Below are 8,480 nucleotides of genomic sequence, written 5' to 3' on the forward strand. Positions count from 1 at the left end.
GTCCCTAACTCCAGCTGCAGTGACCAGCTTGTCGAGTTCCTTGAGGACATTACTCAGATCACTGACAGTGGCTCATGGGTGGATGTTGTCTACCTTGACTTTGCTAAGGCTTTCAACTCTGTGCCACACAAAAGGCTTATGGTGAAACTCTCTGCAATGGGTGTGGGGGATGACCTTTTTAACTGGTTGAAATCCTTCATCCTCAGCCGAAAGGAGGTAGTCACAGTTCTAGGACAGCACTCTACACCATATGAGATGTCATCGGGTGTACCACAGGGATCTGTCCCTGGCCCCCTCTTGTTTGTGGCATACATTAACGACATAGATGCCAATTTAAAGAATGCCACAGTATTGAAATATGCAGACGACATCAAGCTGTACCTTGAAATCAAGAGGACAGATCCTGTTGTCTACAACTCTTTCCTGCAATCAGACCTGACACAATGCAGCAATGGATCACAGACTGGCAACTGAAACTGGCTGTGGACAAGTGTACCACCATGCATTTTGGGAGAAAAACCCTGCGTCCACATACTCCCTCCACAACACTGATATCAAGAAATCCTCTTGCGAGCGTGACCTAGGTATCACTGTCAGCAGTGATTTGCGTTGGACAAAGCATATCTCTAAAATTGTCAAGAAGGCCGAGGGTGTCTTGGCATCACTCAGCAAGACTTTTGTTAGCCGCTCTCCAGCCATCTATTTAAAACTGTATACAGCTATGGTACGACCACACTTGGAATTCGCATCATCAGTTTGGAACCCCTATCTTGCACAGAACATTGACCTCCTGGAATCTGTCCAGAGACGTGCAACCAAACGCATACCCTCCATCAGACACCTACCATATTCTGAGCCCCTTGTTTCCCTGGGCATGGATTCACTGAAGCTCCGGCGTTTGGCGACGGACTTGGTAAACACCCACAAAGTTATCAACCACCTCACCAATAACAACACTGAACACCTTTTTGATCTCCATGTGTCTAACACACGTGGACATGCCTACAAAGTCAGAAAACAGCACAGCTCCCATGACTTTCGGAAACATTTTTTCACGCTCAGAGTTGCTGAAGCGTGGAATAAATTGCCTGCATCAGTTGTTGACTGCCATGACACTGCATCTTTTAAGGCCCTCATGCTTTCCGAAATCCGCCGAAACTTCACCTGATTATATATACACTTTAGATGAGTTGTAGTGCACCTGAGCACTGTACACAATTATTATTATTATTATTATTATTATTAAAATGCAGCAAAGCAGGTGACATTTAAAAAGAACCAATCCTCACTAACAAATTATTTCTAGCAATGGACCACTTATTGTATTGATAAACATTTAGAATTGAATCAATAAAACAATAAAATACCATTTTCATCATCATCATCGTTTAACGTCCGCTTTCCATGCTAGCATGGGTTGGACGGTTCAACTGGGGTCTGGCAAGCCCGAAGGCTACACCAGGCCAGTCAGATCTGGCAGTGTTTCTACAGCTGGATGCCCTTCCTAATGCCAACCACTCCGAGAGTGTAGTGGGTGATTTTATGTGCCACCAACACAGGTGCCAGACGAGGCTGCCAGACGGCCACGCTCGGATGGTGTTTTTTATGTGCCACTGACACAGGTGCCAGACGAGGCTGGCGAACGGCTACGATCGGATGGTGTTTGTTACGTGCCCACGGCACGGAGGCCAGTCGATGCGGTACTGGCTACGGTCCCGTTCGGATGGTTTTCTTATGTGCCACCGGCACTGGTACCATTATGTGCCACCGGCACTGGTTCGCCATTGCCTCAGTGAGGCCCAACGCTCTGAGGTCATGCTTGACTACCTCATCCCATGTCTTCCTGGGTCTACCTCTCCCCCTGATACCTTCAACTGTTTGGGAGTGGCACTTATTCACACATCTCTCCTCATCCATCCACAGCACATGACCATACCATCGCAAGCGTCGCTCTTGCACACCACATCTGATGCTTCTTATATCCAGCATTTCTCTCAGGGTGCTTACACTCTGTCGTGCGTGCACACTGACATTACACATCCAGCGGATCATGCTAGCTTCATTTCTTTCAAGTCTACGCATGTCCTCTGCAGTCACAGCCCATGTTTCACTACTGTGAAGCATGGCAGTTCGCACACATGCATCATACAATCTACCTTTCGCTCTGAGCGAGTGACCCTTTGTCGCCAGTAGGGGTAGGAGCTTTCTGAACTTTGCCCAGGCTATTCGTATTCAAGTGGTGACACTCTCTGAGCATCCACCTCCACTACTAACTTGGTCACCCAGGTAGCGGAAACTATCAACTACTTCTAGTTTCTCCCCCTGGAGTGTGATGGAATCTGTTTTCTGAGTATCTGTGGTGTCTATTGTCCCTGTGCATCTGCCGCACATGAAAGCTATCTTATCTGTTAATTTCCCTTTGATGTTGCTGCACCTCTTATGCATCCATAACTTACATTGGGTGCATCTTATGGAGTTTCTACCTACACCTTTCCTACAGATCGAGCAGGGCCACCTGCCCGAGGGGGTGTGTGCTGAGTTCGCCTTTCTGCTTACTATAACTTTGGTCTTTGCTACATTTACTCTAAGGCCCTTTGATTCTAACCCTTGCTTCCACACCCGAAATTTCTTTTCTAGTTCCGGTAGTGATTCTGCTATGAGAGCCAGGTCATCAGCATAGAGGAGCTCCCAGGGGCAACCTGTTTTGAATTCCTCTGTTATTGCCTGGAGGACTATGATGAATAAAAGGGGACTGAGGGCTGAGCCTTGGTGCACACCTACTTCTACCCGGAATTCTTCACTATATTCGTTGCCAATCCTAACCTTGCTGACAGCCTCTCTGTATAGAGCCTGTACAGCCCTTATTAGCCATTCGTCAATCTCCAGTTTCCGCATCGACCACCAGATAAGGGAACGGGGAACCCTGTCAAAGGCTTTCTCCAAGTCCACAAAAGCTATGTAGAGGGGTTTATCTTTAGCTAGGTACTTCTCCTGCAGTTGTCGGACCAGGAATATAGTATCAGTGGTGCTTCTACCCGGCACAAAACCGAACTGCATCTCATCTAAGCAAATTCTCTCCCTAATGAGATGGGTTATGACCCTCTCTGTGACCTTCATCACCTGATCCAACAGTTTGATACCCCTGTAGTTATTTCTATCTAGAGCATCACCCTTACCCTTGTAGCAGTTGACTATGGTGCTGCTACGCCAGTCATTGGGTATGATGTGCCTGTCTGTTCCTTGATGTTGTCCATGTATCTTTTTCTCTGTCAGTCTCTCCTTCCTTGAAGAATGGTCTTTGCAAGGCTACTGGGTTTTGTTACAGGCCAAACCATCTTAGCTTTCTTTTCTCTTCATTGTATAGAACCAATGTGATATTGAATAGTTTCAAGGACCTTTGTTGTTTGTTATGTGATCCAAATAAAAGCTAATAAGATTATGTCCCGTGCATGTATCTTATTCCATATGTCTGCAATGAGAGCCCAACTCACCAATGTATACAAAAAAGGGACACTGCCAGTTCATGCAGGAGCCTGATGTTGCTGTTCAGGATGATATTTCTATCTACACGCACAAGTGTATGTGTATATATTTTAGATGTTTTCTAAGTACAAGCCAATACTTGTCTCTGGTTTATGAAGTGGACAAGAAATAAATCTTTCACTACATAGGACAGCAATCTATGATGAGTAATATCCTCAGGTAAGGTAATCTGCTAACCATTCCTAATGGCTAGAAATGTAACAAATAACATGCAGTCAATTTTAACTTCTGATTCATGAATCAGCACAGAAATATCTCATTCATTTGACCATTTTTCTCTGACTCCTACATAATAATGACCATGTCTCCTGATGTGATGTCTGAAAGGTTTAGAGTGAATGGCTAAATGCACACAATTGACATGGTCTATGATATATGAGTGTTGTGTGAACTGAATGCAAGTACAAAAGACCAGCTGGAAATATTTATCTTTATTTTAATGTCTAATTTTTATTATGTTGGTATAGGTTTCATGTACCTGTACTTTGCTCAATCTGTGGAATCTCAGCTGTGAGGCCTGGTATTCTGAGATCATCTCTTCTGTTTTCATCTTCCTTGGTTTTTTCTCGTGCTTTCTCCATTGTGCTGGTGTCATCCGTTTCATCAATTTATAACACTGCAACAAAACTTTAATTTTTTTTTTTGTCTTTGGCCAGTAAATGTTACTTTCTATTTGCTTCTATTAAGAAATCAAAGGAAATGATTACTATTCCCTTCAAACTTTGCTTTTGTGACCTCTTGCATCAATGTTTTGAAACTGACTTATTTTCCATTACATTTCAGAGAGATTCAGTGCTGAGTTGCTGAAGCAAAAACATGGTTATAGCAAATATTCTGCCCAATACCACAGATTTGCTTGTTAGTCATTTGGCCTAACCACTTAAACATGTCCCTTAGCAGCTGACAATATGCGTATCTCTGATCATGAGCAGGAGTAGTAAGGGAGTATCATAGCCATGTGTTGAGAGAGATTTTGGTGGGGTTCGTATAAATGTAACAAAAGCAAAGTTTGAAGGAATTAACCACTTTTCATACATTTTAGTGTTAAGCAAATAGGAAATAACAGTTGCCATTCAAGGACAGAAATCAGTGTAAGATATGTCCTTATCTGTGCAGCCCTTTCTTTGCAACATACAGCAGCTGATGCCATTCCTACTCAGTCATCGACCCCTCTGTTTCAACACTGAATGAAGAGGAGTGAGACTAGTTTTCTAGTTGCAACTTTAATAATAATCTTTGAAATTTTGGTGGGAGGGGATTGGTTGTTTACATCGACCCCAGTGTTTCACTGGTACTTAATTTAGCGACCCTGAAAAGATGAAAGGCAAAGTTGACCTTGGTGCAATTTGAACTCAGAACATAGCGGCAGACGAAATACTGCTAAGAATTTTGCCCGGTGTACTAACGACTCTGGCTGCTTGCTGCTGTGATGATGATAATACTAATAATAATAATGATCATTATTATTATTATTATTTAAAGTCTATTTCCATGCTGGCATGGGTTGGGTGGTTTGACAGGTGCTGGTGGGCCAAGGGACAACACTAAGCTCCACTGTCTGATCCGGCAGGGTTTCTATGACTGGATGCTGCTTTTTTGGTACCAGCACAGTTATAACCAACACAATTATTATCAAATAAATAAATTAGTTCAGTACATATGAATGATTAGCTGCAAGCCAACTCTGAGACATAACAAAAGACATTCCAGCCATGACCATCTTTATTTTTTTGTGTATGTTGATCACCCGCCTTATTCTCCTGATTTGGCCCTATCTGACTATCAGTTGTTTGGACGCCTAAAGACATGAGTTCTCTGTAACAATTCACTGAAGTGTTCCCTGGTGATCCATTGCAGTTAAGTATACAATCGCATCCAATGTAGAATTTTTTTTTTAAATGCAATGGTGAAACATACATAGGAACAAATGATATAAACTTCTGCTTATTGTCATTTCTCCTACATTTTCTCTGTATTTTATACTTAGTAATGCTACTAAGTATAATAGTTACTTAACCACTATACTGGAAGCAGACTGGACAATATTAATCTATGCGGAGCTGTAGATTTAACGGTAGTCAGACATCTGTTTGCACACACTACACATGTACATACAGTCTTGTTTAAAAGAGAGCAAAGTGTGTGTGTGTGTGTGTTTCTAGTAATTAATGACTTAATCGCATTATATTTGCTGCATGCTTAAAGGCTAAGCTAATGCTACACTATTACTGGAAATTATCTTTCCATTTTATATAATGGATTAAAAACCTAGTATAGGTTCTGCTGTTTGCTTCTCTATACGTATTGTTACAAAAACAAAAGACAGTTCTCTGATGAATTTCTAATGGGCAGGTTTTTTTTTTTATTATCTGAAAGAAATATTTCTTTTGTTACAAAAAGGCAATTTCAATTTTAAGAAGAATTTCTTTGTGTTTTTTTTGTTTTTGTTTGTGTGGGTTTTTTTAAACCTGTAAATGTATGAGTTATAAAATATGTATTTTCCACTCATTTTGAATTATACTTAGCATCCCCACCCATCTATTGAGGAAGGACTAAACCTAGCAGAGCCAGGTGGTGGGGGTGGACACCTGAAGGATGATGAGCAGACAAGTGAAAGACAAGTGGTTCAGGGTTGCTTGAGGGGTGGAAATACAAGATCAGTTGTCTCTTGGAAACAAGGGCCATTATTTAAGTAATTGAAAAGTAAGAAAGCACTAGCATAGCTAGAGGGGCAGCCCATCCTTGGTGCCACTTTTATGTAGATGCTACAACTTGGGGGCTACTGTAGGCAATATGTACTTTTTGTGGGGGCCCAGTGGCAACAAATTGAAGGGCTATCCCAGGTGGCACACACTCTAGCTATGCTAGTGTTACAGAGAGATGAGATAGCATGCTTCTGAGCCAGAAGCTGGAACATGTTTCTTAAAGACTTGAATACCAATCAGTCAAGTGACCTTCCCCTGGCAGCATTACTGTTCCAGATGTAAGAGGTGTGCTCCGTGTGCCTCACTTAAGCCTTGTAGAATGTCAGCAGTCGTTAGGGTCTGAAATATTTTCTGTTTCTAGCTCTGAAAAAAATAGGTCAGTGTTTGAGATATGGTCCTTGCTATGCTAAGGATGTAATTTCAACAAAAGAGATTCAGAGATTCTCAGTGATAGCAAGGGCCAGCATTTTAAGTGACAAAGAGGACTAAGTACCAGTCATATATAGTGGAGATGTGATACAGTAGTGTCTTTATATATACATATATATATATATATATATAAATAGTGCTGACATAAGGTTGGCATGATCCCACTAAAGGATGCTCTCAAACCTTCGTTTATGGGATCAATACAAGTTTGGTATGTGGTGTCTAGGTTTTGTGTGGAAGATGCATGACTAAGTACAGTTGAAGAGGAATGATTGATCATGTCATCTGCATAAGAGTGGATGCTGGTGGATATGGCAGTAAGTAGATCATCGATGCGTAGAAAGAAGAGAATGACACAAAACTGAACACTGGGGAACACCAGCATTAATTGAGAGCAGTGGGGAGAGAAAGAGCTCTGTCAACACATATCATGATGTTGCAGTTAGATAGGAAGCTACCAATCCAAGAAATGAGTGCAGTCTGTGTAAGGAAAGTTTTGAAAGAGTTGCTTGCCATATGACTGAAGGCTTTTGTGTTGTCAAGAGCAACAACATTGCTTTCACTAAACTTGTCTCAGACAAGAGCCCACTGATGTGTAACATACAAGAATAGGTCTTCAGGATGCCATGCTAGTGCTCACTGAGGAGAGGTGGGGGATTGGGGAGTCGAGCCAAGGTGCTAAAGACCATCATTGTTAATGGCTATCTCCATTACCTTTGAGATGTTGAAGGTGAGAGCAATACAACAACAGTTGGCTTTGAAATGGGATACACTGAAGCATGCCTCCAAATGTCATATGTGGTTATATAGTAATAATGTTTAAGTGTAATAGAAGGGGCATTGTCAGAGCTGATGGCCTTGTTTGTCTGAAGCAACTGAAGATATTTCCTCACTTGGCATACGTATGTGCAGAGTGTGGAATTTTGTGGGATGGAAAAGAGATGACTTGGAGAAGATTTATTGAGAGTATGCAGTGTGGGTTTGAAGGCAAAGCTATGATAGATGTGAAATTTCATACTTGACCATTTAGTTTGAATTGTTCTATGGAATCTTAGTTTATAGGCCATGTCTTTGATGATCAAGTTGGGCTTGCTCACTGATTTTTCTGATTTTCAACTTGACTTGCAACTTCTAGTTGACCTTCTGCAGTATCATATCTAGTCTGGTTTCACAAAAGTCCAGTACATGCTGCAAATATGCCAGTCAACCAGCATCAAAAAGTATATTAGAAACTACCACAAAGCCATACTGTCTGAGAAGACATTCTTCTTGATTCTAAACTTCTGTGTTCCCTAGGTCATTAGTATCCTCTCATCCCCAAAGTTCCACACTGCTTTAGTCTTGTCCACTTTTAGAGTGTCATGTGAGGCACAATTGGTCAATCTTTACTTTGTCCTTGCATTGCTAAGTCAAAAGACATGGAAAAGTCTTTATTCTGTCCGATGCACATCAAGCTAAGCTTCTCCTTCCTCTTAAAATGATTAACCATAGCATTGGGGTTGGCCATGATGAGGAGATAAAACAGCAGATAGAGGGGGGGGCTAAATTGAGACAAGTGAGATTGTGAGGTGACTGGAACAGTTTGGCATGCAGTACATTTGGTTATCTTCAGAATCTTCTAAAGAGGATTCACCTGAGCTTTCAAGTAATTGATTTTTCAGGCTGGTTGTTTCTGTACATATTGATAAGATCTGGGTAGGATCTTCTATTCAAGTAGCATTCTTTGCAGTAGAAATAGTCATTGTGGTTCTTGTACACATTCATAATCAACTTTCAGTTTTCTTTGTTCACATGACCATCAGT

This window comes from Octopus sinensis, linkage group LG4, assembly GCF_006345805.1.
Source record: "Octopus sinensis linkage group LG4, ASM634580v1, whole genome shotgun sequence".
Lineage (NCBI taxonomy): Eukaryota > Metazoa > Mollusca > Cephalopoda > Octopoda > Octopodidae > Octopus > Octopus sinensis.